The sequence below is a fragment of the Bos indicus x Bos taurus genome, chromosome 17 (genome assembly GCF_003369695.1).
Source record: "Bos indicus x Bos taurus breed Angus x Brahman F1 hybrid chromosome 17, Bos_hybrid_MaternalHap_v2.0, whole genome shotgun sequence".
NCBI classification, from domain to species: Eukaryota; Metazoa; Chordata; class Mammalia; order Artiodactyla; family Bovidae; genus Bos; species Bos indicus x Bos taurus.
This window is the reverse complement of record NC_040092.1, coordinates 56,976,209-56,990,826: the sequence shown is the minus strand read 5'-3', so window position 1 is coordinate 56,990,826 and position 14,618 is coordinate 56,976,209. Positions and strand designations below refer to the sequence as shown.

General features: G+C 36.9%; 1 protein-coding gene across 2 annotated transcripts in view; it reads left to right on the top strand.

The window, feature by feature from the left end:
- INPP4B (inositol polyphosphate-4-phosphatase type II B) overlaps positions 1-14,618 on the top strand; it is an 850,869-nt gene that overhangs the window by 679,659 nt on the left and 156,592 nt on the right. The gene's annotated exons all lie outside the window — the stretch shown is intronic.

Sequence of the window (14,618 nt, the reverse complement as noted above, 5' to 3'; positions counted from 1 at the left end):
TTAACAAAACTAAATATGAGAAGAAAATATGGTTTGATGACTTATTTTCTATGAATCAGGAAGTGCATTTCTTCTTCACCATAAACTAAAAAAATGTTTAAAATCATGACATAGTTATGTTATTTTAACTAGTATGCATTTAGTCTGAGGAAAAATATAGAGACTCAGATTAAATCCTGAGTAATTTCCAACATGTTCTTTAAAGCTCTCTGTGTCTGTATGTTAGTCGTTCAGTTGTGTCTGACTCTTTGCGATCCCATGGACTGTAGCCTGCCAGGCTTCTCTGTTCATAGGATTCTCCAGGCAAGAATACTGGAGTGGATTGTCAATTCCTTCTCCAGGGAATCTTCCTGACCCAGGGACTGAACCCAGATCTCCCACATTACAGGCAGATTCTTTACCATCTGAGCCACCAAGGAAGCCCTAAAAGCTCTCTATTAGCTTAGATATTTATATCCATAATCCCAAAGTCAGAAAACAGAAAAGAAAGTCATCTACAAATTGTTGTTGTTCAATCACTAAGTTGTGTCTGATTCTTTGCAGCTGCATGAACTGCAACACAAAAGGCTTCCCTGTCCTTCACTATTTACCTGAGTTTGCTCAAACTCATGTCCATTGAGTCAGTGATACCATCCAACCATCTTATCCTCTGCCGCCGCCTTCTCTGAATTTAATCTTTCCCAGTATCAGGGTCTTTTCCAAGAAGTCAGTTTTTCACATCAGTGGCCAAAGTATTGGAGTTTCAGCTTCACCACCAGTCCTTCTAATGAATATTCAGGGTTGATTTTCTTTAGGATTGACTGGTTTGATCTCTTTGCAGTCCAAGGGTCTATCAAGAGTCATCTCCAGCACCACATTTGGAAAGTATCAATTCTTCAGCGCTCAGCCTTCTTTATGGTCCACCTCTCATATCCATACATGACTACTGGAAAAACCATAACTTTGACTAGACAGACCTTTGTCAGCAAAGTGATGTCTCTGGTTTTTAGTACACTGTCTAGGTTTGTCATAGCTTTTCTTCCAAGGAGCAAGAGTCTTTTAATTTTGTGGCTGCAGTCATAAATCACCAGAAAACTTAAAAATACTCTATTTTCTGGAACCTTAGAAACTAATTCTAGAGCACCTCATTCTTTGCAAGTACTGTCATTAGTGAAATTACTGACTTTACAAAGGGTTTCCCTGGTGACTCTGGTAAAGAACCCACCTGCCAATGCATGAGACATAAGAGATATGAATTTGATCTCTGGGTCGGGATGACTCCCTAGTGGAGGTCATAGAAGTCCACACCAGTGTTCTTGCCTGGAGAATCCCATGGACAGAGAAGCCTGGCAGGGTACAGTCCACAGGGTCACAAAGAGTTGGACACGATACCATGCACACACTAACTTTAAAAAATGTACACATGGGATCTATGTCATGGAAAAATCACACAGTTGGCTTGTGTGACGAGAAAAATTGTGTCACTGCATAATCTTTATTAGATGAGACCTTGCCTGAACTATTCCAATGTCTTCTTCCCTGTCAGGAGGCTTGTGTCAGTGAGTAGTTATTGCAGTGTTTCTGTTGGAGAAAGATGGCTTGGTTAGGATGGTTTACGCACAGGTGGAGAGAAGGGGATCAGTTGCAGAGATATTTTAAAAGACTCGGCAATTGTTTAGACTTTATGTGTCTGTTTGGTGGTGCCATTCACTGCACTTTGGCTTAGGAACTCCAGCAACACAGAGCCGCGGAAAGAAAGACACAGAGACAGAGAAGAGCAGAGAGAGAGAAAGAAGGGGTAAAGGATGAGAGCCAGATTGGAAGAACACTTGTTTGCTGTGTCAAGTCATGACAGCTCATCATATAGGCTAAGAGGATGGCAAGTTTGGTCTGGAGAGGAACATGATCAAATGTGCAGTTTGAGTTACTATATGGAGAGAACTAACAGGAGCAAACAGGCTATTACAGTAGTACCGATGGGAGGAAATGGGTGAGTACGGAGTTGAAGATTTAAGGACATTTTTATAGGATTTAAGTCCAAGTGAATGAGGAATTGCGGTAACTCGGCAGGGTTGAAGGGCTCTTAGATTTCTGGTTAATTTCACTGGGTGAATGGCCAGGTCACTCGGAAAGGGAATAGAAATTTCACCCTTTGTTTCCAGTGCTTGCTTAATAAGATCAGTCGTCTATATTCAATATGAAAGGAAGTTGGGGGAAATAAAATTACTGAGTCTGTCTTTTTTGCAATAAAGTATCTTTTAGGACTTAGAACTTACAAGGAATCTCAGAGATTACAAATTCTCCTATTTATTTTATCAGTGAGAATAATGATTTTCAAAGACTGAATTGCTCATGCAGCTAATGATGTAGCTGGAAAATCAGACTTCTGTGGCTACTCTCAGGTTCTGTATGCATTCATCCTCATGCTATCAGTAGATTTTCAGCATGAAATGTATATGCTCTTAATAAATGAATAATGTTAGTTTACAGATGACCTTTCTAGGAATTGAATAGGAATTTTTAAAACTTTGATCTATTCAACTCTTTCTGGGCTGTTATGAGAACAATATAATGTTCAAAGTAAATTACATTATCTATACTATACAAAAGGATGCCTGACTTGATACAGTAGTTTTGCATGCAGATCAGTTCTTATTTTAATTTGCTCCTATATAGTAGGCAATAAAAATATTTCTAGGACTCTAGCTTCACTGAGGGGCTTCCGAGGTGGTACTACTGGTAAAGAATCTGCCTGCCAATGCAGAAGACACAAGATATGCACATTTGATCCCTGGGTTGGGAAGATCTCCTGGGGAAGGAAATGGCAACCCTCTCAGTATTCTTTCCTGGAAGATTCCATGGGCAGAGGAGCCTGGTGGACTACAATCCATGGGGCTGCAAAGAGTCAGACAGGACTGAGCGCATACACACACACACACACACACACACACACACAACCTCACCGGTTCTCTGTTTGCAACCTTCCAAAATACACCTCAGGAAAACCACTTATTTAGGAATATACATATAATAAAAATAATTTTTAAAAAGGCAAATATTTCAGGTGTTCATAGAGTCCATTCATAATAGTAAAATATTAGAAACATCTTGAAAGAATATATTTATGCAAGCTATTCTGCATCACTAAAGTGGAACACTGTATAGTCATTTCAGTTAGTATGTGGATTATTAGGTATCTAGAGATGCGATTCATGGGGTCACAAAGAGTCGGACACGACTGAGCGACTGAACTGAACTGAACTGAACTGAGAGATGTATATAAAATGTATTCGCAAGAAAACATGAAATCGTGTATACACAGAGGAGATGCATCAGTGAATGTTTTGGAAAGGATAACAAATTTACTTAAGAGTGGTAGAGGTAGATAGAGAGTCCTATTTCCTTTAGGACTTTCTCTTTGTTTTCCATCTTTCCTTTTCTTTCTTTCTTTTTTTCTTTATTTAGTTATGGAATAAGAGAAATGTCTTTCTAAACCCTTTGCCCCTAACACTTTCAGCAAATATGGAAAAACTAGGTATCATTAAAAAAATCTCCAAAAACAAAATACCTAGAAAATTTGCAATGTGACATTCTTTTTCATTGCTCCTTTTTTAAAATTTATTTTTTAATTTGAGTATAATTGCTTTACAATGTTGTGTTAGTTTTTGCTGTATAAGAATGTGAATCAGTTATAAGTATAGATATATCCCCTCCCTCTCGTTGCTCTTAAACAAAGTTCTGACCTCTTAGAAATGTAAAGAGCTATAGTACTGAGTAGTCAGTAAACAAACCCTGAAACTGTGGTTACCTGGACAATTTTTGTACACGTTTAGAATGTAGAGCCTTAGATTTTCAAGGACTTAGGGGAAGCAGCTATTTATCCCCTTTCTCTTCTACTCTGCTACCAGCCCTGTCTGTAGCATTTAGGGGACAGGCATCTTCATACTCATCCAATGATTATCTTGCTGAACAACTCTAACCTTTTGCTTTTCTCTGAGCATTGACCGAGTAGCAGTCATTAAATATTTGTCGAAAACAATTTATGGTGAAATGATTTTTGAATTCTTTCTTACATCTAATCTGTGTTATAACATAGAATTATGCATCTTTTTAAATGAGCTTTGTTTTAATTAGAAGGTGAGAACTTTCCAATTATATTTTATTTCAATATATGCTGTACCTACCAATATGTTTCTAAGAGATATTTTCTGTGTTAGCTAAGGGATTGTAATTTTTTCTAATTTAAAATGGATCAATACCATGTTCATGAAAACGATTATCTGAAGAACAAATATTATTCCATTATATAGATTTAGGAATTGAAACCTCAGTAGGTTAAGTAACTTAGTCTAGCACATACACAACTATTGTGTAGATGGTAGAACCAGGATTAAAATGCAGGTTGTTATTATTATACAGTTTGAACTCTTAATGATGTTTTATGAACATTTGTTACCTTATGAACATGGTATTGGAGAAGGGTAGCAAAACATCATTAACAGTTCAAACTGTATTTGAATCCTGTGTTCAAACCTGCATTTGAATCCTTGTTCTAACATGTATAGTAGTTGTATGTTCTAGACCAAGTTACTTAACCTACTGAGGCTTCAATTCCTAAATCTATATAATGGAATAATATTTGTTCTTCAGAAAGTTGTTGCCATGATTAAAATAATCCCTGAAAGGAAATTAGCATAATTCTAGCCCTATATTATAGACCCAATAATTATTAGCTATTAAAATGAGAGAGAGAGAGACTTGGATTTTTAGTATAAATTCTACAGTATAAATTATTGGCTTTTTTAGAGCTCCTCCATAAAAATATCAGACTTAACAGGGGAAAAAATGGATCCTAAATATACCTTCTGTTTTCCTGTACTTTTATCCCAGAATCATAATTACCAGCATTATAACATCATATTCTGGGAACATTTGAGTTTTTCCCCTAGCTTAGTTGAGGTATAATTGACAAATAAAATTTTTATATATTCAAGGTGTATAACTTGATGTTTTGATATATGTAAATATTGTGAAATAATCACTGCAATCAAGGTAATTAGCCTTTCCATCATTCCACATAGTTAGCATTTTCTTTTCTTTTTCTTTTTTTTTTTTTGTGTGTGGTGAGAACACTTAAAATTTACCCTCTTAGCAAGTTTCAAGAACACAGCACAGCATCATTAACTAATCACCAGGCTGTACCTTAGGTCTTGGGAACTTAAAAATTTTTCATAAATGAAACTCCATACCCCTTGACCAGTATCTGACCAGTATCCTCCCATTTCCTTCCTCAGACCCTGGGAACCAGCACTCTACTCTCTATTCCTGTACTATAATTTGCATACCATGCAATTGACCTATTTTAAGTACACAGTTCAGGGACTTTTAGTAAATTTGTACAACTGTGTGATCCTTATCACAATCCAATCTTAGGGCATTTCCATATGCCTAAAAATATCCCTCAGGCCCATTTGCGGTCAGGGGAACATTTGCCTCTAAATATATTTAGGAATGGTTTCTATTCTTTTTTCTTTTTTAATTAATTCATTTATTTTAATTGGAGGCTAATTACTTTACAATTTTGTAGTGGTTTTTGCCATACATTGACATAAATCAGCCATGGGTGTACATGTGTCCCCCATCCTGAACCCCCCTCCCACCTCCGTCCCCATCCCATCCCTCAGGGTTGTCCCAGTGCACCAGCTTTGAGTGCCCTGTTTTATGCATCGAACTTGGACTGGTGATCTATTTCACATATGGTAATATGCATGTTTCAATGCTACTCTCTCAAATCACCCCACCTTCTCCCTCTCCCACAGAGTCCAAAAGTCTATTCTTTATATCTGTGTCTCTTTTGCTGTCATCATTACCATCTTTCTAAATTCCATATATATGCGTTAGTATACTGTATTGGTGTTTTTCTTTCTGACTTACTTCACTCTGTATAATCGGCTCCAATTTCACCCACCTTATTAGAACTGATTCAAATGTGTTCTTTTTAATGGCTGAGTAATATTCCATTGTATATATGTACCACACTTTCTTATTCATTCATCTGCTGATAGACATCTAGGTTGCTTCCATGTCCTGGCTATTATAAACAGTGCTGAGATGAACACTGGGGTAAACGTGTCTCTTTCAGTCCTGGTTTCCTTGGTGTGTATGCCCAGCAGTGGGATTGCTAGGTCATATGGCAGTTCTGTTTCCAGCTTTTTAAGAAATCTCTACACTGTTCTCCATAGTGGCTGTACTAGTTTGCATTCCCACCAACAGTGTAAGAGGGTTCCCTGTCCTCCTCACCTTCTCCAGTATTTATTGTTTGTAGGCTTTTTAATAACAGCCAGTCTGACTGGCATGAGATGGTACCTCATGGTGTTTTTGATTTGCATTTCTGTGATAATGAGTGATGTTGAGCATCTTTTCATGTGTTTGTTAGCCCTCTGTATGTCTTCTTTGGAGAAATGTCTGTTTAGTTCTTTGGCCCATTTTTTGATTGGGTCGTTTATTTTTCTGGTATTGAGCTGCATGTGCTGCTTGTATATTTTTGAGATTAATTCTTTGTAAGTTGCTTCATTTGCTATTATTTTCTCTCATTCTGAAGGCTGTCTTTTCATGTTGTTTATAGTTTCCTTCGTTGTGCAAAAGCTTTTAAGTTTAATTAGGTCCTATTTTTTTATTTTTGCTCTTATTTCCAATATTCTGGGAGGTGTGTCATAGAGGATCCTGCTGTGATTTATGTCGGAGAGTGTTTTGCCTATGTTTTCCGCTAGGAGTTTTATAGTTTCTGGTCTTACATTGAGATCTTTAATCCATTTTGAGTTTATTTTTGTGTATGGTGTTAGAAAGTGTTCTAGTTTCATTCTTTTACAAGTGGCTGACCAGTTTTCCCAGCACCACTTGTTAAAGAGATTGTCTTTTCTCCATTGTATACTCTTGCCTCCTTTGTCAAAGATAAGGTGTCCATAGGTGCATAAATTTATCTCTTGGCTTTCTATTTTGTTCCATTGATCTATATTTCTGTCTTTGTGCCAGTACCATACTGTCTTGATGACTGTGGCTTTGTAGTATAGTCTGAAGTCAGGCAGGTTGGTTCCTCCAGTCCCATTTTTCTTTCTCAAGATTGCTTTGGCTATTCGAGATTTTTTTGTATTTCCATACAAATTGTGAAATTATTTGTTCTAGTTCTGTGAAAAATACCATTAGTAGCTTGTAGGGAATATATTGAATCTATAGGTTGCTTTGGATAGTATACTCATTTTCACTATATTGATTCTTCTGATCCATGAACATGGTATATTTCTCCATCTATTTGTGTCATCTTTGATTTCTTTCATCATTAATAGTTTTCTATATATAGGTCTTTTGTTTCTTTAGGTAGATTTATTGCTAAGTATTTTATTTTTTTCATTGCAATGAAATTGTTTCCTTAATTTCTCTTTCTGTTTTCTCATTGTTAGTGTATAGGAATGAAAGGGATTTCTGTGTGTTAATATTATATCCCACAACTTTACTATACTCACTGATTAGCTCTAGTAGTTTTCTGGTGGTGTCTTTTGGGTTTTCTATGTAGAGGATCATGTCATCTGCAAACAGTGAGAGTTTTACTTCTTCTTTTCCAATCTGGATTCCTTTTCCTTCTTTGATTGCTGTGGCTAAAACTTCCAAAACTATGTTGAATAGTAGTGTTGAGAGTGGGCACCCTTGTCTTGTTCCTCACGTAGGGGAAATGCTTTCAATTTTTCATCATTGAGAATAATGTTTGCTGTGCGTTTATCATATATGGCTTTTATTATGTTGAGGTATGTTCCTTCTATGCCTGCTTTCTGGAGGGTTTTTATCATAAATGGATGTTAAATTTTGTCAAAGGCTTTCTCTGAATTTTTTGAGATAATCATATTGTTTTTATCTTTCAATTTGTTAATGTGGTGTATCACACTGATTGATTTGTGAATATTGAAGAATCCTTGCATCCCTGGGATAAAGCCCACTGGTCATGATGTATGACCTTTTTAATATGTTGTTGGATTCTGTTTGCTAGAATTTGGGGGTTGAGAATTTTTGCATCTATGTTCAGCAGTGATATTGGCCTGTAGTTTTCTTTTTTTGTGGCATCTTTGTCTGGTTTTAGTATTAGGGTGATGGTGGCCTCATAGAATGAGTTTGGCAGTTTACCTTCCTCTGCAATTTTCTGGAAGAGTTTGAGTAGGATAGGTGTTAGCTCTTCTCTAAATTTTTGGTAGAATTCACCTGTAAAGTCATCTGGTTCTGGGCTTTTGTTTGTTGGAAGATGGTTTCTATTCTTATACCTTATCTTATAGGCTTTCCAGGTTGCTCAGTGGTAGAGAATCTGCCTGCCAAGCAGAAATGAGAGTTCAATCGATCCCTGGGTCGAAGGAAATGGCAACCTTCTCCAGTATCCTTACCTGGAAAATCTCATGGACAGTGGAGCCTGGCAGGCTATAGTCCATGAGGTCACAAAGAGCTGGGAATGACTGAGAGACTCAATAACAACCTTCTGTGTATTTTAATGAGGTATATGAAAAATAATGCCCAGGATGGAGTTCAGAAAGTTTTTGGATGGAAGGGAATCAGGGGACCTGGTTTGGGTGTTACTCCATTGCATATTCACAGATTAGTGAGCATGAAAATACCAGAAACCAAACTAGGCAGAAATAGATCAACCAAACTCTTGGAAGTTGGCAAAAGAAATCAGGGCAAATGAGACCATGCATAAATGGGAATAGGCCATGAAAGGAAGTGAAAACTCATTGAACTTTGTCAGATAATAGTGTCTAGGTGCCTTTTATTAGAGCAAGAATAGGACTAAGGAAAGAACATGTGTATATAAGTATGTATATATATATATATATATGTTACATATTATACATATATTACACACACACACACACACACACACACACACACACACATACATGGTCCAACTGGTCAAAAAATGGCAGATAAGAGCATTCAAACTGAAAAGTAAGATTGTAGGAACCAGTGTGATCAGAGTCAATAGTTACATTTTCTTTGAGGGCAAGTTGAGCTAAAATGAAATGAATTTTAGGTGTTTTTGTTTGTTTGTTTTTCCCTTGATTAGCATTACTTATCACAGAGCTAATAAACAGCATCAAGGTTTGTTCAAAAACTGATTCTAAAATTTCCAAGAAACCAATATTTTTAAAAAGAGTATTTTCAGAGACAAACATCAATTTAATTTTAGATTTTGTAACTCATTTAATTATACAAGTGAAATCCATAGGAGGTAAACAAAAGCAGATATTGTTTTCCTTCAGGTTCTTTTTTATAAGCTACACTTCTAGCAAAAAGAAAAAAGGGAAAAAAGAATGGAAAGGATGAATGGGCGAAGGCAGAGCCATATAATTTCATATGATTTTGTGTGTGTGTGTGTGTGTGTGTGTTTTAACCTTCTACAATTTCCTGAAGCACATTGTTAAACCCTGTGAAGCCAGAAAGGTATATTCAAGTTCACTAAGGTGTACGTTTTCATTTATTAGCCACATGATTTTCTTCTCAGAACTGAAAGCGTGTTTGTCCCTCTCTCTGGATTCAGGAAATCTTTTTTCTTTTTTTTTAAAGCAGTGCTTGAGGAGGGGGAAAAAAAGAAGCGGAAATAGTCCTTCGATTTTTCCCAGGAGATTTAGTTCTGCAGCAGGAGTGGAAACACAGCACTCCATGGCAGTTTTTCCTAAGTTCATCCACCCTAATCCACCCATGCCACACCTCCTTCTGTTTTCTTCCTGTTTCCCTCCTTGCCACCTCATCCTGTCTCATCTGTATTTTTCCATGACTCCATTTGCCAATACAGTAGCCTACTTGAGTAAATGGGTTAAGGAATGGAGATAGCAGTGGCCTGGAGGAAGGAAGGCACAGATAAACAGCAGAGTAAGTTCCCGAACCTGGGGTATGGGCAACGGGTTAAGAAAGAACTGTTTTGTTTCTCTCTTCTTGCCTGCTTCCTGCCTTCATCCAACCTATGTGACTTAGTGACTAAACAACAACATAACATGAGGCAAAGATTTCAAAGTGTCAGTGGAAGGACAGAGGAGGGAAGACAGTTTGTAGGCTATTGTGATAATCCTGGTGGAAGATGGTGGCGGCTTGCAAAAGCATGGTTGCAGTGAGTGTGGAAATTAGCAATTAGATTCTGCATATGTTTGGAAGAAGAAGGCAGAATTTTCTGGAAAATTTGACACATGTTAGGAGAGGAAGAGATGTTGGCCACATCAGATGAGCTTGGTGTGAGTTATGGTGGGGAAGCTGTTATAGAGAATGGGGAGCAGATCAGGAGTTTGGTTTGGGATATGATAAGTTGGGACTGTCAAGAGAAAAGTTTTTGCTTTTAATGGAGTTTAAGGAACAGTCTAGATGGGGAATGAATGAATTTCAAAATCATTAATACTACTGAGGTTTATAAAAGTTTAAGTGAGATTACTTAGAAAGGACATGTTGATAAAAGCAAGGAAGTTTTCCAAGAACTGAGCCTTGGAACACGTAACACTAGTGTGCGTGTGCTAAATCACATCTATTGTGTCCAACTCTTTGCAACCTTATGGTCGGTAGCCCGCCAGGCTCCTCTGTCCTTGAGATTTTCCAGGCAAGAATATTGGAGAGGGTTGCCATGCCTTCCTCCAGGGGATCTTCCCAACCCAGGAATCGAACCCTTGTCTCTTCTGTCTCCTGCATCAGGCAGCAGATTCTTAACCACTAGCACCACCTGGGAATCCCAAGTAATACTAAAGGATGGGAAAATAAGGAGGACCAACAAGAAGTGACTGAGCTGGGATATACACACGAAAACATACATCATTGTTGTAATCGTATTTCAGTTATCAATTCACACTTGTAAATATGAATATTATTTTACTATGTGCTTTATTTTTCTTTATACCTCAAAAATTATACCTACCTCTAATAACAATATGCTCATGAACATATGAGTATGTGTATGTACATATGCTAATTAATAGGATATTAAATAATTTAAATACATATTAAATCAAAGTGTATATTGTATATACATCCATCTATATACTTTAATTCACCATTTCACCAATATAAAACTATTATGATACTACTTTCAAATATTTACCCATGATTTGCTATAATATTTATATCCTATTAAATATTTTTTGTCCAAGCAAATATTTTGTCTTTGTCTGATTGATAGTTGATTCAAGTGTTTGGATTCAGTTTAAATTTCAGAGAACTATAAAATAGAATTTAGCTATATTCTTTTTATCTCGATAATTAAATTGTACTCATAACTTTCTATTTAAAAAGCTATAACAGTTAAATAACATGTTTAAAGAGTAAGGCAATGAATAGGTAGATGAAATTTATGCACACTTAAATTTATTTTATGGGTTGTGATTTTTTTTTATACCATACTATTTCAAATTGGACACCAACATTGGCTTTTATTGTGGAAAATGAGTCTTTCAGCCTCACTAGGTAAGATGCTCATTATTAAAAGGCTTAACCAGGAGAACCAATGCGTACTACACAACTCTGTTCAAATAGAAACTGACTCAGGAACATGGGGCAGGAGTTACAGTTATGCCCCATGACGGGATGGTGATTGAAGACTGCATTAGGGACGGAGAGGAAGAAGGTGGGAATATATTGGGAGGGGAAAGATGAAAGGGTGATGGAAAAGTTTGGTGGGACCAACACTCATAATGAGAAGTGAACCAAAGCAATTTGTGCTGAATATAGAGTGCAGCAGAAACAGACTCAGAGACCTAGAAAACAGACCTGTGGTTGCCAGCGAGGGAGGGGCGACAGGTAGAATGGGAGTTTGGAGTTAGCAGATGCAAACCAGTGTATATAGAATGGTAAGCCGCAGGGTCTTACTGTAGCACAGGGAACTATATCCAATCCTGTGATAAATCACAGTGGAAAAGAATTTGAAAAAGCGTATGCCTGTATATAACTGAGTCACTTTGCTGTAGAGCAGAAATTAACACAACATTGTAAGTCAACTCTCCTTCAATTTTTAAAACAACAAGTGAAAATAAGACTAAGATTGAACAAAACTGTGAACATAAAGTTGGTGTACAGAAGTTGCCTTAGAGAAGGGACTTTGATCGGGGTCATTGTGTAGTGTGATCAGAGGTGTAGAGGACAACTATAGTCAAAACAGTGGCAGCTCATGTCTCTAAAATGTGCTTCACTGTTCACCTGCATCAGGATTTCCCGAGGTGCTTGTTAGGAAAGCTGCAACCCACTGCAGCAGAATCTCTTGGTGTTGCCAGGCACCTGCATTCTTTATTAAAAATACCTGGGCCCTGACATCATCCCCAAGTGAATCTTATGCCTGTTAAAATTTGAGCACCACTAAACTGGGTATAAGGAAAGAATATGCAAGAAATAAATCTTGACAATGTATTCTCTCTAGTGGAGAGGAGACTCTCAGGGAAGTGGGTAAGACTCCTTGCTCCCAATGCAGGGGGCCTGGGTTCCATCCCAGGTCAAGGAACTGTTATAGATTCCACATGCCACAGTGGAGATCAAAGATCCTGAGTACCACAACTAAGACTTGGATCAGTCAAATAAATAAGCAAATAAAAATAAGAACTTAATAATAATAAAAGAGTGCATAGGAATGAACATGTGAGAGACAAGGAATGACATACCCAGAAAGAGGACAGATCTGTGAAGATAGGGTGGGAAGACCACACTGGCTTTCCTGAGCTAAGCCATGGGAGGCCTGTCCATCCCCTTAAGATGAAACCAGAAAGCAATTATAAGGATAGAAGAGCAGATCAGTTAAAAGGGACCATGGAGCAGCCCCCACAGGCTGCTTTCTGTGTATGGTCCTTAATAAGTCATATTCTCGGCTGTCAAAAATGCTGGGTATTAAACGACATCCCCACCCTGGTGACACATCGGTAACTTTATGTATGTTTTTCATTGAAGTATAGTTAATTTACAATGTTATGTTACTTTTATCACTGTACAGCAAAGTGATTCATTTACACACACACATATTCTTTTTTCAGATTCTTTTCCCTTATAAGTTATTAGAAAATATTAAGAATAGTTCCGTGTTATATAGTAGGTCCCTGTTGGTTATCTATTTTATATTTAGTAGTGGGTATGTCAATATCTTTATATAATAATTTTTTTTGCAGTAATAACACAGAGTTGTTTGATTTACTCAAGACTCTGGTGAATTTAATTTTGTATCCAGTCTGAGTACAGGTGAGTAGGAGGACATTCCAGTTCATGATTTTTGTTAAAGGCCTCAGCACAGTCTCCTAGGAGATCAGAAGAACCAGAGAGATAATTGTCAGGGACAATTGTTTTCTCTCTCTTCCTCACCGTTGTTACTTGTCATCTGCTTTGGTTTGCATTAAAATAAGTGGTGTACTTTATTTTTAAACTCCTGCTTCTGAAATTAAAAAAAAAAAAAATCTTTGAGTACAAAATTAAGAGCAAATTCTCATCATGTTTCTTAGCCTTTATAAACCTCTATCCTTCATTCAGCTTCTTGTCCTATCTCTCAAATAGTCCAAGCAACCAAGGACATTTTAAATATATGTGAGAAAAGTAAATAAAATAATAGATTTATTGTATTGTCTCCCTAAAGAAAGGAATACTTTGTTCTGTAAATCATTAGTGTAAAGGGAAGGGAGAGTTCTTCCGAGATGTTAATTTTTCTTATTGGATGCTAATATTTTGAAATAAGAAATGGAAAGAATTATGAGGACCTACATAGCACAGAAACTCTGCTAATGTTATGTGGCAGCCTGGATGGGAGGGGAATGTGGGGGAGAATGGCTACATGTAGATGTAAGGCTGAGTCGCTTGGCTGTGTATCTGATACAGTCACAACATTGTTAATCAACTGTATTCCAACATACCTATGGCTGACTCATGTTGATGTTTGGTAGAAACCAGTGCAATTCTGTAAAGCAATTATCCTTCAAAATAAATAACTTTTATTTATTTTAATAATAAATTTAACAAAATAATTTAACAAAAATAAATAAATTTTTTAAAATGGAAAAAAGAATAGAAGAAAAATGGAATTATGGGAATGTTAATAATTGAGCTGGTAAATGTAAAGAGAATATTCAATATACTCCACAGGGGTTGCAAGGTGAAATCCAGCAAAGGGTTTATGTGCCCATGGGTCATAAAGCCAAACTCAACTCTGATAGCAAAGTAGGGATTTATTGCAGAACATGAAGAAAGAAATGGCAGGCAAGCCTCAGGGCCACTCCATCTTGGTCTTTTGAGTTTGGGATTTTTTTTTCTTTAAAGGGGAAGAAGAAAGGACCAGGATAATCATAGTTTCGGGAGTCTAGGGTATCTCTGGTTTATGATTCTCGGCCCACGTGGTCCATAACTTGAGCCTGTTAGTTCATTGTGCCCTGGAGAAACAACCTGAGTTTGTAAGTTAATGATGATATCTACAACAACAATTATAGTATATTGACAATGGTACAGACAACAGCAATTTTAATCATCTGGTTGATAAGCACAAGATTGAGGTCAAAGAGGACAAGAATGGGTATCAAATTTTGAGTAGAGATAGGAATCATAAACTCTGTAAGGGAACTTTGTTTTAGGAAGACTTAGTTTCAATGGTATAATGAAAAAAAGCCCTG